The sequence below is a fragment of the Choloepus didactylus genome, chromosome 1 (genome assembly GCF_015220235.1).
Source record: "Choloepus didactylus isolate mChoDid1 chromosome 1, mChoDid1.pri, whole genome shotgun sequence".
In the NCBI taxonomy this organism is placed as follows: domain Eukaryota; kingdom Metazoa; phylum Chordata; class Mammalia; order Pilosa; family Megalonychidae; genus Choloepus; species Choloepus didactylus.
In genome coordinates this window covers 102,241,274-102,262,093 of record NC_051307.1, presented here as the reverse complement: position 1 = coordinate 102,262,093, position 20,820 = coordinate 102,241,274, and the positions used below count along the sequence as shown (strand labels likewise).

Here is a 20,820-nt window from a genome sequence, read left to right as displayed (position 1 = left end):
AAGTTGGAGGTTAAAAGATGGGAAGGTATAAAACAATGAATCTTGTGATGGACAATGCCCTTGATTAACTGTACAAATATTAGAAATCTCTCTCATGAACTAGAGCAAATGTATGACAATATAACTAGAAATTAATAATAGAGGGGCATATAGGAAAAATATATACCTATTGTGAACTATATACTATAGTTAGTATTTTAACATTCTTTCATCAACAGTAACAAATGTACTATACCAATGCTATGAATCAATAATGGAGGAGGAGGTGTTTAGGGCTATGGAAAGATGTGAGTTTCCTTTTTTTGTCTTTATTTCTTTTCTGGAGTAATAAAAATGTTCTAAAAATTGAAAAAAAATTAATTGTGATGATGGATACACAGCTGTATTATGGTACCATGGACAATTGATTGTACACTTTGGATCTCTGGATAATTGTATGCTTTGTGAACAATCTCAAATTAAACAAAAGTAAAAACAAAAAATGTACACTGTCAGGCTGGAGTACTGCATGAAGATGGTAGAGTAGGGAGCTCCAGGACTCATGCCTTCCACCAGAACAACTATTAAGCAGGCAGGAACCATCTGAAACAACTATTTTGAAACTCCAGAGATCAGAAGAACACTGCTGCAGCATCTAGGGAAGAGGAGAGAGAAAGAGGCTGATAAATTACAGTAAAGAACAGTAAATTGCTTTCTCCATGTGGAGGCTCCTTGAGCCCATCCCCTTCTCTCGCAGCAAGCCACAGTGGGGTCCACTCCCTGACTATCTCGCTGGTGACAGAAAGGGGCATAAGAATCCTAATTCTCAAGACCCAGGTTGCGCTGATCATTGATCACTGCTTATGATTAGTGAGTTCAGATTGCTGTGGGCTTGGTTTTGTGAGTGGCCTTGCTCAATCTACCCCAGACAAAGACAGCCAAAACTGTTGTTTCAACCAACCCTGGCAAAGACAAAGGCAGATAAGACATAAAGACTCTGCTTCCTTAGAGCTGCAGGGGACAGTTTGTTGAAGGGCTGCATTAGCTAGACAAAAAAAGCCCAGCTAGGGGAGCTGGGGAAGAAGGTCTTGGTGCCCTTCCTGCAGAGGGCACTTTGGATATGGTTTTTGCCCCCTTCATGGGTCTGTGACTCCATTTTGGCTGGGAAAGATTATTTTGGGAAAATCCTTTCCTGCATGCCCTTTTTCCCAGAATTCTCCCTCTAGGCAAAAGAAGCTTGAGACAATGAAAGTGGTGTCAGAAACAATAGATGCAGACAGCCTGGGGCAAAGACCTGCTGGCATCACTGCATGTTTACAAAATCAAGAAACAGGCATCTGAGGGAATAAATACAATAGCTAACATTTTAAAATATTAAAATATACAGTGTGCAATAAATCAAATAAATACGAAAGTATAATCTCCAACTATAATGGAATGAAGCTAGAAATCAATAACAGAGGGAGAAATGGAAAATTCACAAAAATGTGGAAATTAAACAACATACTGTTAGACAACCAGTGGATTAAAGAGTAAATCATAAGCAAAATTAGGACATATCTTTAGGTGAATGAAAATGAAAATACACCATACCAAAACTTATGGAAGTTTGTAAAGGTAGTGTAGAAGGACATTGGTAGCCCTAAATTCTTACATTAAAAAAAGAAAGACTCCAAGTCAGAGATTAACATCAAAACTGGAAGAACTAGAAAAAGAAGAACTAACTAAACCCAAAGCAAGCAGAAGGAAGGAAAGAACAAAGATTAGAACAGAGATAATGAAATAGAAAACAAACAAACAAAAAACAATAGAGAGAATCAACAAAATCAGAGTTGGTTCCTTGAAAAGATAAATAATATCAAGAAATCTTTATCTAGACTGACAAAAAAAAAAAAAAGAGAAGATACAAATAATGAAAATCATGAACGAAAATGGGGACATTACTGACCCCATGAAAATTAAAAGGATATTGTAAACAACTGTACACCAATAAATTAGATACTCTATATGAAATGGGTAAATTCTCAGAAACACACAAACTACCCACATTGACTCAAGAAATAGAAGATTTCAACAAACCAATTACTAGTTAAGAGATTGAGTCAGTAATAAAATTCCTCTTGAATACAAGTGTTGGCCAGCATGTGGAGCCACCAGAACTCTCATACACTGTTGGTAGGTGTGTAAAATGTTGGAAAACAGTTGAAAAGTTTGGCAGTTTCTTCATAAGTTAAAGATACACTTACTATAGGACCCAGCCATTGCATTCCTAGGTGTTAACCTAAAAGGAATGAAAGCATATATTTCCACAAATTCTTGTACACAAGTGTTCACAGCAACTTTATGTGATAGCTGTATATTGGAAACAACTGAAATACTCATCAATGTATGAAAGAATAGATAAATAAGGATATCTCCTACTCAGCAATAAAGGAAGGAACTGTTGATATCCACAACAACATGGATGCATCTCAAAATAATTATGCTGCATAAAAAAAAGCCCAAGAAAGAGTATGGGTCAACAAGGCAATGTAAACATCCCTTGAAAAGCCTTCCCAGAGATTTAGCAAATAAAAAGACAGATTCCATTTGCTTTGAACTCTGGATGATGCTAAAACTAGAGAACAACTCCACAAACACTGAATCAAACATACAGAAACATCTTAAGTAGGAGAAGTCCATCTTGGACAGCTGGTCAGTTTTCATTTCCCTTCCCCTTCACCAGGTCCCATGCAGTTCGGGAGCCACACAGAGGCAGCACAACCTGGGTCTATCTCACAGTGGACAGAAACTGTAGACAGGATCACAGCAGTGAGTTAGAATTCCGCAAATATCCAGGCACAAGAACCTAAGTGTGCAGAGACCTCCAGGGCAGAACAAGAGTTGCTGAGGAGTGCTGCATAAGTCTCAACGGAGAAAAAAGCTAGACCATCATAGAAAGACTGGTAGGAACTGTTGTGACCAATCCATTTTCATTTGGCTGGATCATCTAAAGGCAAAATGGACTTTTTTGAAGTGACTCATCTTTCTGGATTGACCCTGTCTGGCTCCCTGGGGTAGGATATCCTAATGAGGAAGAAACCAGAGGCAGGAAAGCCACACAGAGGAAAAAAAGGGGAATGGTGCTGTTTAAACTGAACTGCTGTGAGATAAAATGAGTCCCAGAGCTGAAAAGTATAAGGAAAACAGGGCATTGGGTGAGGGAGAGAATTTAAAAAAATCACAAGATCTAGGGAGAAAAGTCTGCACAAAATTAAATGGGATTCCCAGAGAAGGAATAAAGAAAAGGAAGCTCCCCCTTTAGTGGAAACAATTAAACAAGAAGTACAGTCTTAAAAATTGCACTGCCTATCCAGGGCAAGAATCAGATGAAGAAGAACTGAGAAAATCTGAATGGTTAAACAGGGGCTATTTTAAAGGTCCAGAATAAGTTAGACTAAATGTCAAAGAAGAGCCTTAACACAAAGCCAATCAACAATAAAACCCTATACAAAGGGAGAAATGGACCTTCAGAGTTAACAAATTGGATGGCTAGAAATCAGCAAAAGTCACAAGCCATACTAAGAAACAGGAAGGCATGGTTCAGTCAAGGGAACAAATTAAAACTTCAGAGGAGACTCAGAAGTTAGAACAACTAATCAAAGATGTTCAAACAAATCTCCTAAATCAATTCAAGGAGATGAAGGAAAATATACATAAAGAGACAAAGGATATTAAGAAAACTATGTGTGGGCATAAAGAAGAATTTGAAAGTAAAAAAAAAAAGAAACAGATTATGGGGATGAAAGGCAGAATAGTAGAGATCAAAAGTACACTAGAGGCATATAACAGGAAATTTCAACAGGCGAAAGAAAGAATCAGCAAGCTAGAAGATGGACAATCAAAATCATACAGTCAGAAGAACAGAGAGAAGAGTAAAAATATGTAGGCAGTGTCTCATGGATTTTGAGTGACAGAATGAAGTGCATAAACATATGCATCACGGGTGTCCCAGAGGAAAAGAGAATTGAAAAGGAGAAGAAAGAATATTTCAAGAAATAATAACCAAAACTCCTCAACTCTTATGAAAGACATAAATATACATGTCCAAGAAGCTCAATGTACTCCAAACAGAAAAAATCCTAATAGACCTATTCTGAGACACATAATAATCAGAATGGCAAGTGCCAAAGATGAGAGAATTTTGAAAGCAACAAGAGAAAAACAATGCATCACATAACAGGGATCTTCAATAAGACTAAGTCCTGACTTCTCATCAGAAACCATGGAGGCAAGAAGGTGGTGGTATGATATATTTAAGCTACTGAAACAGAATATACTTTCAGACCCAAATTCTTTGGCTGGAAAAACTGTCCTTCAAAATTCAGGGAGAGTTGAAAGTATTTACAGATAAACAGAAACTAAGAGAGTTTGTCATTAGGGACCTTGCCTACAGGAAGTATTAGAGGGGGATTTTCAGTTTGAGAGGAAAAAACAGGAGAGAGAGACTTGGAGTAGTGTGAAGAAATGAACATCATCAGTAAGAGTAATAGTACTGTATCCTCAATTTACCACTCTACTGTTTAATTCATATAAGAATCAGAATATAATTGAACAAGAAAAAGGCACATTTCCCACATTTCCTGTAACAGATGTGCAAAATATAAAGTGATAAAGTGGGACAAAAAACAACATAAAGAGGGGAAACAGAGGGCTATGGGAGCAGAGAACGTGTATGCTATTGAAGCTAAGTTGGTACTATTTCAAATTGTAGATTCTGTAGTATAAACCCCAGAGTAAACACAAAGAAAGTATTTCAAAAATATACAGAAACAAAAATGAGAAAGGGATCAGTCAGATATGTCACAAAAGATCAACTATACAAAAAAGGAGGTTGCAATAAAGGAAAAAAAGAGAAAAAAATCACATAGAAAAGCCAAAGGACAAAACGACTGAAGTAAGTACTGCCTTTACAGTAATAACACTGAATGTGAATGAATTAAACTCCCCAATCAAAAGACACAGTTTGGCACAATGGATAAAAGACATTATCTAATTACATACTGTTTATAAGAGAATCACCTCAGACCTCAAAACACAATCAGATTGAATGTGAGAGAATGGAAGAATATACTTCATGCAAATAGTAACCAAAAATAAGCTGGGATAGCTACACTAATTTGGGGACAAAATAGACTTTAGGTCAAAAGCTGTTATAAGACACCAAAAAGGACACTATATATTAATAAAAGGGGCAATCGACCAAGAAGAAATAACAATCGATAATTTATGTACATTACCACAGTGCCCCAAAATACTGAAGGGAGAAATAGACACCACCACAATAATAGAGACTTCGGTACACCACTCTCATCAATAGATAGAACATTGAGATGGAATATCAATAAAGAAACAGAGAACCTGAATAATATGATAAATGAACTAGACCTAACAGACATATACAGAACATTGCAGCCCCAAATACCTGGATATACAATCTTCTCGAGTGCACACAGAACATTTTCTGACTATAACGGAATGGAGCTGGAAATCAATAACAGGCAGAGAACTGGAAAACCCACAAATATATAGAAATTAAATAACACTCTCTTAAACAATTGGTGGGTCAAAGAAGAAACTGCAAAGGAAATCAGTAAAATCTTGAGACAAATGAAAACAAGAACACAACATATCAAAACTTAAGAGTTGGAGCAAAAGCAGTGCTGGCAGGGAAATTTATAGCCCCTATGCACTTACATTAAAAAAGAAGATAGAACTAAAATCAAAGAATTAACTGCACACCTGGGGGAAGTAGACAAAGAACAATAAACTAACCCCAAACCAAGCAGAACGAAAGAAATAACAAAGATTCAAACAGAAATAAATGAAATACAGAAAATAAATGGAGAGAATTCACAAAACTGAAAGTTAGTTCTTTGAAAAGATCAATAAAATTGACAAATCCTTATCTAGACTGACAATGGAAAAAGGAGAGAAAGGCAAATCAGAAATGAGAGGGGAAACATTATTACTGATGCCACAGAAATAAAAAGGATCATAAGTGGATACTATGAACAACTGTATGCCAACAAATTAGATAACCCAGATGAAATGGACAAATTCCTAGAAACACATGAACAACCTATACTGATTCTACAACAAATAGAAGACCTCAACAGACCAATTACAAGCAAAGAGATTGATTCAGTCACCAAAACCTCCCAATAAAGAAAGGCCCAGGACCAGATGGCCTCACAGTTGAATTCCACCAATCATTCTGAGAAGAATTAATACAAATCCTGCTCAAACTCTTCCAAAAAAATGAACAGGAGAGAACACTACCTAGCCCTCTCTATGAAGGCAACATCACCCTAATACTAAAGCCAGATAAATATACTACAAGAAAAAAAAATTACAGACTAATTTCTCTTAAGAATGTAGATGCAAAAATTCTCAGCAAAATACTTGCAAATCAAATCCAACAGCACATCAAGAGAATTATACAGAATGATCAGGTGGGTTTTATTCCCAGGTATGCAAGAGTGGTTCAACATAAGAAAATCAATTAATGTAATACATCACATCAATGAAATAAAGGGAAAAGTTCATGTGATCATCCCAACTGACTTGGAACTTTAGCACCCTTTCTTAATAAAAACTCTTCAGAACTGTGACTAGAAGGAAACTTCATCAACATGATAAAGGATATATAAGAAAAGCCCACAGCCAACATCCTACTTAATGGTGAAAGACTAAAAGCCTTCCCTCCAAGATCAGGAAGAAGACAAGGATGTCCATTGTCCCCACTGTTATTCAACTTTGTACTGGAAATTCTTGCCAGAGCAATTAGTCAAGAAAAAGAAGTAAAAGACATCCACATTGGAAAGAAAGAAGTAAAACTTTCCCAATTTGCAGATGACACGATCCAGTCATGCAAAACCCACTACAAAGCTCCTAGAGCTAATAAATGAATTCAGCAAAGTGGCAGGATGCAAGATCAACATCCCAAAATTAGTACTGTTTTTATACACAAGCAATGAATAATCAGAACACAAGGAAAAAATTCCAATCACAAAAGCAACTTTAAAAAAATCAAATATCTAGGAATAAATTTAAACAGGTATGTAAAAATGTTGTACACAGAAAATTACAAACATTGCTAAAAGAAAGCATAGGAAACCTACTTTAATGGAAGTATATTTCATGCTCATGGATTGGAAGACAAACTATCATTAAGATGTCAACCCATAGAAATTTGTACAGTCAACACAATCCCAATGAAAATTCCAACAACTTTATTTGCAGGCATGGAAAAGCCAATCATCATATTTATGTGGAATGGCAAGGGGCTCCAAATAGCTAAACCATCTTGAAGGGGAGAATGAAGTTGGAGGACTCACACTTCTTGATCTTAAAACTGATTACAAACAACAGTAATCAAAGCAGCATGATACTGGCAAAAGAACAGACATATAGACCAATGGAATCTGATTGAAAGCTCAGAAATCAGCCCTCACATTTATGGCCAATTGATTTTTGACAAGGAGGCAAAGACCACTAAATTGGGAAAGAATAGTCCCTTCAACAAGTAGTGTTGGGAAAACTGGATCTCCATTTGCAAAAAAAAAAGGACTCCTGCCACACATATTATACAAAAGCAACTCAAAATGGATCAAAGACCTAAACATAAGAGCCAGAATGATCAAACCTCTAGAAGAAAACATAGGGAAGCATCTTCAGGATCTTGTATTAGGCAATGATTTCTTAGATTTACACACAAAGCACAAGCAACACACAGACACAAAAATAGATAAAAGGCACCTCATCAAAATTTAAAAACTTTTGATCCTCAGAGGACTGTATCATGAAGGAACAATGACAACCTACACGATGGGAGAAAATGTTTGGAAACCACATATCCAGTAAAGATCTAATATATAGAATATATAAAGAAATCCTTCAACTAAATAACAAACAACCAGTTGAAATATTGGCAAAAACTTGATTAGACATCTCTTCAAAGAAGAGCCAGAAAGCTCACAAAAAGATGTTCAGCATAATTAGCTATCAGGGAAATGTAAATCAAAGCCACAGTGAGATACCATTTCACACCCATTACAATGGCTGCTATTAAAAAAATTAATAATAACAAGGTTTGTATATTATGTGGAAAAACAGGGACACTTGTTCATTGCTGGTGGGAATGTAAAATGGTGCAGCCACTGTAGAAGACAGTTTGGTGGTTCCTCAGAAAGCTAATTATAGAATTACCATATGATGAAGCAATTCCACTACTAGATGTATACCCAAAGACTTGAAAGCAGGACTCAAACACATCTTTGCCACCGGTGTTCATATCAGCATTATTTACAATTGCCAAAAGATTGAAGCAACTCAAGTGTCCTTCAACCAATGAATGGATAGGTACGGTGTGATATATACAAACATTGGAATATTATTCATCCATAAAAAAGAATGAAGTCCTTATACATGTGACAACATGGGTGAACCTCAAAGATATCATATTGAGTGAAATAAGCCATAAAGAAATTGACTTATATTGTATGAGCTCACTGATTTGAAATTATTAGAATAAACAGACTCAGAGAGTTAGAATCTAGAATATAGGTTACCGGGGAATGGGGTGGGGATAGGAAATGGTAAGTTATGGCTTAAATACATACAAGGTTCCTATTTGGAATGATGGATGTTTTTGGTAACAGATGGTGGTGATGGTGGCACACCACTGTGAATGTAAATAAAAGCACTGAAATATATATCTGGATGTGATGAAAAGGGGATTGCATATATGGATTATATATGTGGTCACAGAATAAAATTTTTTAGAAATTAAATTAAAATTTTTAAAAATCCATGGAACTACACTACACAAGCTGTGACTCCTAAGTTAAACCATGGACTATAGTTAATAGTACAATTATGAAAATGTGCTTCCATCAATTGTAACAGATGTCCTACACTCTAAAAATAAGGTGGGTATATGAGAATCCTATATTTTATGCATTATTGTTCTGTAACATCACAGCTTCTCTAATAAAGTAAAAAAAAAACAAAAAAGTATACCATCTGGAAATGAGCCATAGCAATCACTTACACTTTAGTATGAATTAAAGGTGCTTGGTTGTTGCCTGTCCCAGAGAACATTTCTGTGGGTTGGCATTTGGAAAACTGAGCCACACACATCCTCTTCATTTACTAACCAGATTTCCAGGCTAATACTGTGCAACATGCTGTAAATACAGCTACTTGTGTTGGCAAAAAAGTAATGCGGTCAGTTTCAGGAGTGTGTGGGGGGTGGGGGGTGGAGGAGTGTCTGGCCTACCCTGACTTAAAGGTTAAGTGGTGTACTCATGTCTGCTCATGCTATCTTCATTCCAGGAATGCTATTTTTTTTTTATTCTCTACTTGGAAATATCAAATCATCTTTTCAAACCCCAATTCTCATCGCTTGCTTTGAGGAGCGTCCCACAGCCTCTAAAGTAGTTTATCCAGCTTTCTAGACAGTGTAACACTTGGATAATATGTACTCTTTGTTTAGATCTCAGCTTAAATGTCACTGTGTGAGGGACATGCACCTTGATATCAGGCTCAGGCCTCTCTCATATATGCTCCACTGTATTCTCTATTCTTTTCTTCATGCACTTGTCAGATTTCATGAGAACAATTACTATGTGTGATTAATGTATGTCTCCTTCACTAGGCTGGAAGTTCAATGAGGGACCTGTCTCTTTTATCCTAGAACTCCATTTCCTCAGAGCTAGCACAGTGCTCAACGCAGAATAGACACTCAATAAATACCTCTTGATTGAGTGAGTGGCATGTATTATTTTGACTTGTACATACCTTTCCTCACCTCTGGCGCTCTCACTGAATTTTGTTTCCCCAGAGTCAAGCACAGTGTTGACACCTAGAAAACCCAGAAGAAAAAAAAAAAGAAAAAAGAGTACAAATGAATAAAATAGATAAAAATTCCTTCCCCATGAAATTTTTGTAAATTTCCATAAATGAAGCCAGCTAGCAAACTTCCTAGGGATGACTTGTCATGTCTCTTCTTTTTGATAGAGATGAAAAGTATAAAATCCTGTAAATCCAGTGTTCCAAATGGGTAAAATGCCATGGCTTTTTAATTTACATTTATCCAGATGTATGACTTCCCTCAAGTATAATCCACCTCCGTAAAATGTTTCAGTATAACGTATCATCATTAAAATCTTTATTAAAGATGGATAGCCCAGGGTTTTGAATACCCAAGATATCTGGGAAGCCATTTAGTGTACACAGAAAGCTTGGACTTTGATATCATAACGGGTATGGTCTCAGCTTTGCCACTTACTGAGTGTGTCTGTTGGGCATGTTGCTTAACTACTGTGAGCCTCAATGTCTTCATATATAAAATGGGGATAATAATCTACTGTGGAGGATTGGTGTAAGGATTAAAGGAAATATTGAATGGTTTAGCATGTGGTAAATGGTCAGTAAGTTTGAACTAGAAATAAACAAGATTATCTAGTTATTTTGGTTTCATAAAAAAAAGTTTTCACAGTAACAGAATGTTTATTCTTTCAAAAGAATAAAAATTAAGATAACCGTGAGCCTTTTTGGACTTTGTGGTAGAGGAAAAGAGGGGGCCATGAAACCAAACAACTGTAAGTCACCTGTCTTGATAGGTGTTAAGGTTATTTGTTCTAGTTGGTGTGCAATATTTATCCCTTCACATAATAAATATTATGCCAAATACTGAATCATTCCCTTGAGTAATTCCATGCTATGAAATTCTGCTTTGTAACAGGAATATCAGGACCACAACAGTGGCATAATGACATCGTCATTGCTAGGTAGTTGGATTAATGAATTTCTGTTTATTTCTGTTGAAGCAGAGGAGTTAAAAAAAAAAAAAAAAAGCCTATACCCTGTGAATTAAAAAAAGAAAAACAAACATACACACACAAAAAAACACAGGTATTTGCCCTTATCTCTAATGCTAGAACTGTGCACTTTTGAGCAAGAAATTGCCCTTCTGTGAATGTTGGTTTCCTTGATGAAAGGAGAGGGTTGGTGGGTTCAGATTTTCTGTTTTCTATCCCCCATACTTCTGAACTTTTGCTTCTAATGAAATTTTACTAGGAGTAGTAGACAAGTTAAACTAATACAAACCAGTCTGCTCCTTGTGATGGGGGTTGGGAAAAGAAACACAGATGAAAAATCATTGAAAAAGATGATTTCTAAGTTCCTTTTGCCCTCTAACATTCTACAGTCTGTTAATTCAGTCCTGGCAACACATTAGAATTGCCTAGGGAGTTTTTGAAAAATACTGATGTTCTGATCCAACCCATAGAGATTCTGATTTAACAAGCCTGGGGTGGAGCCTGGGCACTAGTAATTTTTTAAAGCCCCCTAACTGATTCTAATATGCACCTGGGGAGTTAAACAAATATATTAATCCTCAGAAAAAATCCGTTCTCCACAACTCCCCCAAATGAATTTAAATATCCAGTACTTGAGTCCCTCATATATTTTAGTGAAATGATTGAAACTATTTAAACATTAGTGTAATTTTAAAAGACATTCCCATAGGATTAATGACTATCTTGATTTCATATAAATGTCTGCCTTATATAATTATTATTTTTTATTTCAGTGTTTTATTTTTAATTTCTAGTTGGTTATTACTTTGCTTGAAGTGCACCTTAGTACAGAGTAGCCTTTCTCACCTGGTGGGACATGCCTCCCAACACTAAAGTAAAGCAGAACCTCCAGTGGGCTGGAGAACATGTGGAGTCTGTAAAGCCATGTGTTCCAGTTTGCTAAAGCTGCTGTGATGCAAAATACCAGAAATGGATTGGCTTTTATAAAGGGGATTTATTAGGTTACAGATTTACAGTTCTAAGGCCATAAAAGTGTCCAAACTAATGCATCAACAAGAGGATACCTTCACTAAAGAAAGGCCATTAGTGTCTAGAACACCTCTGTCAGCTGGGAAGGCATGTGGCTGGTGTCTGTTGGTTCTTTGCTCCTGGGTTCTGGTTTCAAAATGACTTTTTCCAAAATGTCTCTGGGCTTCTGTCTCTCTTAGCTTCTTTCTCTCAGCCTCTGTGCATCCTTGCTTGTTCTCCCAGGGTGTTTCTCACTAAGCATCTGGGGGTCCTCTCTTAGATTCTCTGGAGCAAACTCTGGGCTTCATTTCTTAGTTTAGCATCTCCAAATGTCCTTCTGTCTGTATCTCCAAGCATCTGGGTCTGTGTCGCCCCTGAGCTCTCTTAAGGACCCAAATAAACTAATCAAGACCCATCTTGAATGGGTGAGGTCACACCCCCGTGGAAATTATTCATTCCATATTGCCCAGTCAGACACCTGTGCAACAACCATGGATTTCTCCTACCTTGCTCTGAAATATTAAACAGGCTTTTCTGGGTTAGAGAAAATCTCCATAACACTTTGAAATATTTCACAGTATCCCTATAGTTTTGCACCCCCTAAAACAACAAAGGATACACATTATGGCAAACATTATTTTGACAAGAACATAGAGAAATCAGCTTGCCACTGTGACCTTAGACCTTAATTCTGTTTTTTTTGCCCTGGAGACTTTCCTATCTTCTGCCTGTGGGCCTTCAATGTCTTGTGACATTCAGTCATACAGCTGATGCTTGGGTACTTCTCCAGCCATCATTTACAAATCAGACCCAGAATTACCTAGATTTTACATATCAACCAGGCAAAAGATGAAACTCTAAGACCAAGGAAGTACAGTTTATCATTGGCTTTGTTTAAGCGATAAGAGAAGGTGACGAGAGAGGGTTTGTAACACTGTCTAATTAAGGAATAGTTCTGACCCTGGACCCCTGCTGCTAAAATAGGGAACCCAAATGGATGCCCCAATAGATGCCCCAAATCCAAGAGGAAATGTCCTCAACATCTTACACAATTTCTTCTACCCACATAAAGAATCCCAAACTGTATATAACAGGTTTCACTTTTTGTGCTATGACTTCTAGAAAGTGGTCTCTTGCCAGCTCACTTCCATAAAATTTTAGCAGTACACATACAGATTAAGCGTTTCCACTTTGCTGATAATTGTTGAGTTGTCAACCTTGGTTGCATTTTTTTTTTTTTTAATCATCATTTTATTGAGATATATTCACATACCACGCAGTCATACAAAACAAATTGTACTTTCGATTGTTTACAGTACCGTTACATAGTTGTACATTCATCACCTAAATCAATCCCTGACACCTTCATTAGCACACACACAAAAATAACAAGAATAATAATTAGAGTGAAAAAGAGCAATTGAAGTAAAAAAGAACACTAGGTACCTTTGTCTGTTTGTTTGCTTCCCCTACTTTTCTACACATCCATCCATAAACTAGACAAAGTGGAGTTTGGTCCTTATGGCATTCCCAATCCCACTGTCACCCCTCATAAGCTACATTTTTATACAACTGTCTTCGAGATTCATGGGTTCTGGGTTGTAGTTTAATAGTTTCAGGTATCCACCACCAGCTACCCCAATTCTTTAGAACCTAAAAAAGGTTGTCTAAAGTGTGCGTAAGAGTGCCCACCAGAGTGATCTCTCGGCTCGTTTTGGAATCTCTCTGCCACTGAAGCTTATTTCATTTCCTTTCACATCCCCCTTTTGGTCAAGAAGATGTTCTCCATCCCACGATGCCGGGTCTACATTCCTCCCCGGGAGTCATATTCCACGTTGCCAGCGAGATTCACTTCCCTGGGTGTCTGATCCCACGTAGGGGGGAGGGCAGTGATTTCACCTTTCAAGTTGGCTTAGCCAGAGAGAGAGGGCCACATCTGAGCAACAAAGAGGCATTCAGGAGGAGACTCTTAGGCACAAATACAGGGAGGCCTAGCCTCTCCTTTGCAGCAACCGTCTTCCCAAGGGTAAAACTTATGGTAGAGGGCTCAACCCATCAAACCACCAGTCCCCTATGTCTGTGGTCATGTTAGCAACCATGGAGGTGGGGTAGGCGAATACCCCTGCATTCTCCACAGGCTCCTCAAGGGGGCACTACATCTTTTTTTTTTTTTTCCTTGTTTGTCTTTTTTCTTTCTTTTTTTTTTTTTTAACTTTCCCTTCTTTTTTCAAATCAACTGTATGAAAAAAAAAGTTAAAAAGAAAACAAACATACAATAAAAGAACATTTCAAAGAGACCATAGCAAGGGAGTAAGAAAAAGACAATTACCTTGGTTGCATTTTAGAACCACACTGAGATTTTTTTATTTTTTTCAATTGCATGGTTTTATGATAGTATTAGGTAAAAACAGAATTTTTATTAAGCACGTACTGTTTTATCACTTCAGCAAATAAAACATTGCTGTTTTTCCTGTTTCATTCCAGTACCTAACTATATATGTGCATAATTTTTGCATAGCTATAATCACAGCATAGATAAAATTTTATTACTTAAATGTATTATATATTCATTTTTTCTGAATTTGCCACATAGTGATCATTTTAATGAGTGCATACAACATTTCTGTATGTAGATTTACTGGTATTTAATAAAACTAGTTGTCTGCCTTGAATTTTAGGTTAGTTACATATGTGTTTTGCTATTATTAACAATTCTGTAGTCATCATTTATATATGTTAGGCAATTTCCTTGTTTTGAAAATTTTCCTTTGGGGATAATCCCAGACATAAATTTGCTGTGTCAGAGGGAAAGGATGTATTTATGACTACAGCATAATCAAATTTTTGCTCCTTTACATATTTCATAGTAAAATCTTATTAAGCAGAATGCCAAAATTTAAAATTAAGATACTATCCTGGAAATGATTACTTTTAAAAATTTATAATATTATATTACAAATGTCAATAATATTTTAAATATTATAAATAACATTATCATTATAGATCATTAATAATAATGATAATATTTAAAATGATAACATTACAAATTAAAAATCATTAGAGGAAATTTCAAATCTAATTTCAGAATTAGCTTTTAATTTACTATACTTACATAGATAGAAACAGCTAATTAAAAATAGATAGCATCTATTTTTAGAGTAGCTTTCCAGCATTTTTAATACTAGTCATAATAAAAACATAATGTTTATATATTAAGTGTATGTACACGCATATATAAGCATACACAGAATATATATGTGTAAATTGAATCCCAAAAGTTCATGTAATAATATTTAACCATGTTACATGTAATGGGATCTGATACAATCTATTTTGTTCCATTCCATTTTATTACATTCTAATGACATATATTTTTCTTCCTTTCTTTTTTTTTAAGTTGGCTCTTACCCACTAAACTGACTTCATGACCCTGATCAGCAGATTGAAAAATATTCTTTTAAAGCAGCATTGACAGTACCTAAAACTTCAAAATGATTTACTAACAGTGAATTCAAATAATTATGGGCACCATCTTTTAACTTCAAATTTGGAACCAGTTTCAGCAAATAATTTCTGTACCAGTGGTAGTATCTATGAGAAATATATTCACTTAAGGAAAACAACTTGTTCTTGAACAGAAGTCTAAAGTACATCACATTCTCTCTTTCTGTTTCCTCTTTCATTCATAACAGAGTCTGATTTTTGGTTCTGTCATTTGTACATTTTAAACCAAAATCTAAACTCAGACTAATAGCGCATAGCAGACTTCATTTTCATCAGTTAATTTCTCCTCTGGCTGGGCAAATTTAATCTCTGGGGAAAACCTGAATGGCATATCCTTACTGAGATATGTTATATCAAAGTGGCCAGCAGTGCATGTTTGCTGATCACATATGACTGGGTTATAAAGGGAAGCACATGCAAGTACATTTAGAGGACATTTACCATGGACTTAAATCATAAGACAACCTGGCGTCATCCATCCATTCTTTCATCATCCGCTATTTTACCAGATAATATAATGAATATTGCCTAAATCTTTGTAAAATAGTATAATATACAAAGGAATGAGAACTTTTACTTTTTGAAATACTTAAAATATTATTATTGCTCATGGTTTTCTTTAAAACACAAATTGCTCCATGGATCAGGGAAACTGAGAGGACAATAGAGTTACGGACATTTATATTTTATTCAAGAAACTTTACAGACTGCCAATTTATCTTTTCACAAATTCTACCCAAAGCCATCATCTCATGTATCTAAAATGTAGCTTATATCTCATTATTGTTTCCATGGAGTTTTCATCCCTGTTCTTTCTTTCTTCTTTCATCATACTTTTAATCCATTATTTCATAGTATGTTATTTTTCTTGTAAATCACTTTAATTTCTTTGTAAGATGAGATATAAATTGTCTCACATGATTAAGTCAGTAAGTACTGCGGCTTTATTGAAAACAAGGAGGACACAATATTAAATAAACTACTTTCCGTTTTGTGTAGGAATTTTAATTTGCTTTTATAACACTTTATTGTTATGTTTTCCTAGTTTTTAACCTAATAGCCTTTTTTTAATCAAAAGAGATGAATTCAAGAATTAGTTGTAGTTTTGCTTCCCAGAACTTTGGCAAATATCAAGATTATATTTCTGTCTGAACTCTTTCTTTATTTCTTCATTTTATTTATTTTGTTTCCATTTTTCCATATGGCATCAAAATCTAAAATTGAGCTTTGGTGTTAAAACTTTACTTTGTTTTTATTTAAGGGAGCTTTATAGAAGTAGTTCTTATGGGAAAATGTATGTAAAAAGACCACTGAATTTTTTTCTTTCTTTAAGAATTACAGTTGCTTTTTAAACTTATGATGTTTTTAATAAATATTTCTGTGGATCATTGGTCTTGTTCTCTGATTTGCAGCTCCAGAGAGGACACTTTAGAAGGCATATGTATGAAGAAACATAATATGGGGAAAGCTATGGTGAGGGATTACATAACTCAGGGATTATTGTTCTCCTTTGAAGACGTGGGCTATACAAATTAACCTTTGTTCTCATTTTCTTTATACATAAGATGGGCAACTATTACCTTGCTTATACCTTATAGGAATAGTTTGGAGATGAATATATGTGTCAGTAAGTGTTTTGACTTCTTTGGAATAAAGACACCATGCTAGTATCATTTACTTAAATAGCAAGTATAATGTGTTGTTTGGCAACCCAGATATCAGATATTTTTAAAAATTTGTTCTTTTCAAAAGCAATATATTTTTTCATGGGACTGAAGTCATGGAAATCTGTATATAGGTTTGGGGGAAGTAGAGGGAAAAAAGGAAGAGAGAAAACATACCTTAATTGAGTGTCCCTATCTGTCAGGTCTTGTAAATAAATATACTCTCTCCGGCTTCCTAACAGTCCCATGAGGCAGATATTATTATCTCTGTGTTGAAGAGGAAGAACATGCAGCTCAGAGAGTCTAAATAACTTGCCAAAATCACCCGACCAAAAGTTTATTGAGCTTGCAAAACTCAAGCTTTACAGGACACCACAAGGATTTCTCAACTTTCACATTGCTGCTTTGGAAACTTCTGTTTGCGGCTAAAATGGGAAAGGGCAGGGCTAATTTAATTAAAAGAAACAATTTATAATATTATCCAAAGATATTTCTTTTTTAGCTTCACTCAATGTTTCCATTACAGTTTTAGCTGAAGATTTGCATCATTTCTTATTTTATCTAGCTCACTGGTTACCCAACTCTGGTTGCTGGACTAACAAAAATACAGTTGCTAAAGATGAGGTGAAGGGCAAGACTTGTGCTGCAATTTCTCTGCTCAGTTATTTATGTGACTAAAATGTTCATTTCAGAGAGCAAGTGAAGGCAGAGCTGGAGGAGGGCAACGGAAGGAGGAATGGCCTGACTGAGTTAGGGAAATTCCAGATGACAGGATTGCCAGATTTCCTGCTGGTCCTTCATTGCCAAACTCCTCCTCCTGCTCTTCTTTCACAGCTGTGTGCTTCATTAAATAGTGATGTCTACAAATCTCAGCAGTGTTAAAATGCAGAGCAGGGGGAATTCCTGTACACTGGATGCTGCCAAGTTCCTCGAGTTTTAACAGCACACTCCCCAAACTGCCTCCCTCCTCTCTAAAACTATAAATAAATTCAATACCAAGAGCGTTTTCATCAATTAGAGTGCCTCTCTGTTCCCTTGGAGAGTTTGGAATATTATTTAGATCCAATGGTAAAGGTGCCTTTGTCTAAGGCAATGTGGTTGTGGGTCATGTGTTGTCAGAGGTAAACCTTCTGACCTTGATGTTGCCTCCAGTCTTCTAGTTGAGTTGGGACCATAGCTCATTTAAAGCATATGTTTTTGCATCTACAGTTTGACTGTAGTGCTTTTCAGCAACATTTCTTGTGGGATTTAGGGCTAAGAAACCAGTTGCTACTACCCAGAGAACGGATAAAAGTGTTGTGGCTTTAAGCCAGCAATATATTTTGAGGGTTTATGTGTGCAAGGCATTGTGCTGGGTAAGGTAGAGGATGATAGCAAAAGTAAGACAAAGCTAACATATTCTGATAAAGCTAGGGCAAAGTTAGCGCTGAGGTGTGCTGTACTAGTTTTTAAATAGGTAGAATGGGAACACAGTGAAAAAATGTAAATTACACCCAGAGAGGTTAGAGAAATTGCAAAGAAGAAGTAGCATCAGCTCCAGGTCTTGAAGAATAGGGGATTTCAATAAATAATGACGGAGGGTCTCAAGGAGGAGAAAACAAACAATGCAAAGCTACTGAGAATGCTAAGTGGATTGCCAAAAATGGTGTGTTGCTTCATGCTAAAATGGTAGCATTATAATTGGCAGCCCACAGGCTGAATACAGCCTGCAGATTACTTTGTTTGGCTGGCAATTAAAAAGATAACCTGATTGCTTGTATGTGGGCATGCAGTTTTCAGTTAGCCCATTGGTCATCCACTTGTCATCTTATACCAACTGGATTCTTGCATTGATGTAATGTGCCTTGCACTTATAGGCATCTGAACTTGTGACCCCCGGGTTTTAGTAAACAATGTGAGGAGGTAGAGAGGTGGGTTGATGGAGATCCTGTAATAGGAGGCTGTTAGAGTTGTTGATGAAGGATCAAATTGGATAAGATCTGGAGGCCCCAGAACTTGAGTCTGCCTTCTTCTGGAGAGGTTCAGCACCCAGTCTATAAAAGGAAACTCACAGCAATTCAATTTGATGTGCATTTATTGGGCACAAACCTTGCACAAAGCACTACAGTAGGCACAGTCATGGACATTGAAATCAGTAATAGATAGTCCCTGTCTCCAATTACAGGAAGACAACTAATGATTGTACAAAGTAGAATTAAGTAAGAACTAGCAATGTGTCATGCAATAGAGAGGGATATGAATTCATTTTGTCTGGAGAGGGATTAGAAACATTTTTGAAGAATTATATTTGAGCTGAGACATGAATATTAGCTAGATTGTTGATAAGTAGACAAATGCGGAAGGATAGTTTATATTGAAGGAAAGAATGAGCAAAGAGAGAAGCCATAAAGTGAAAGGACTATTTCAGAAATGAAGACTAAAATATGAATTATCCATATGGTGAGGAGAGGTGAGAGCTAAATCCTCAAGCAACTTCAAAGCTGTGCCGTTAAGTTTGGACTTCAAACTTCAGATGGAGCCACTGAAGGTATCTGAGTTGTGAAGTGATGTGGTTAGACCTGTGTATATACTCTGGGGATCTGGGATCCTCTTCTTATAACTCCAAAAAAGAGCTGAGTTTGGCTGGGAATTCTAAGAGCTAGACTCAGACCACTATAGCATAAGGACATCAATCAGGATTGGAATTCTTGACTATTTGGCTTAAGGATCAGATAGTTATTGAGATGCAGAAACTTAGTTCTCAATATGTGTTTGATGCCTATTGGATCTTCACCCCCTTCTTTGGGCCCTGTGCCAGTTTGGATGTATTATGTCCCCCAAAATGCCATTGTCTTTAATGCAATGTCGTGGAGGCAGACGTATTAGTGTTGATTAGGTTGGAATCTTTGGATTAGTTTTTTCCATGGAGATGTGATCCACCCAACTGTGGGTAATACCTTTGATTAGATTATTTCCATGGAGGTGTGGCCTCACTCATTCAGCCTGGGTCTTGATTAGTTTACTGGAGCCCTGTAAGAGCTCAGACAGAAGCTCAGTGCTGCAGCTTAGGGAGACATTGTGGAGACTGCCTTTGAAAGCAGACTTTTGCTGATGATATAGAGATACTAGCCCAGAGTTTGCCCCAAGAAGATGACACAGAGAAATTTTGGAGAATGCCATTTTTGAAACACAACCTGGGAACGAACAGATGCCAGCCACGTGTCTTCCAAGCTAACAGAGGTATTCCAGATGCCAATGACCTCTCTTTATAAAAGCCAATCCATTTCTGGTATTTTGCATAACGGTAGCAATAGCAAACCGGAACAGGCCCTCATAGCATTCTATTTATTCTTTGTTTTTCTGGTGCTTAACATACTGCCTAGCATATCACAGGTATTCAGAAAATGTTTGCTGAATGAATGGACAAACTACTAACTTGCTTTAACAGTAGGGAAGAGCCTGATTGTCAGTGTTTGAGTAAACAGTCTGCACACAAGCATCTCATTTTGAGCAGGAGAGAAAACTAGTTTACACTTTCCCATTGATCCTTGAGTTCTTTGAAAAATAAGCCTATTTCTTCATTTGAAACAAGTTCGTCCTACCCCAAACTTTAGAGAGCAGCCTTAAATGTACTCTGCTCCCAAAAGAGTGATCCAGTTGCAACTCCAAAAAAGTCATTCTTCATATCTTCCTAATCTCTTTGCTCTTTGGATTTTGGGAGGATCAGAGATTGAAGGGTGACATAAAATAACAAAACATATTTCAAAAAAAAATTATCTTATAAATATTACAGTTGAATGATTAAATTATGAGTTCATATC

At 36.4% G+C, this 20,820-nt stretch overlaps 1 protein-coding gene and 1 long non-coding RNA gene across 4 annotated transcripts in view; one reads left to right on the top strand and one right to left on the bottom strand.

Annotated features, from left to right (window-relative positions):
* Window positions 1-20,820, top strand: part of TP63 (tumor protein p63) — a 242,520-nt gene that overhangs the window by 63,809 nt on the left and 157,891 nt on the right. The window lies entirely within an intron of this gene.
* On the bottom strand, window positions 496-17,281 carry LOC119535958. The gene is made up of 3 exons (XR_005217322.1): window positions 17,198-17,281; window positions 9,823-9,886; window positions 496-634 (listed from the first exon to the last, which is right to left on the bottom strand). It is a non-coding gene; the product is annotated as an uncharacterized LOC119535958 (long non-coding RNA).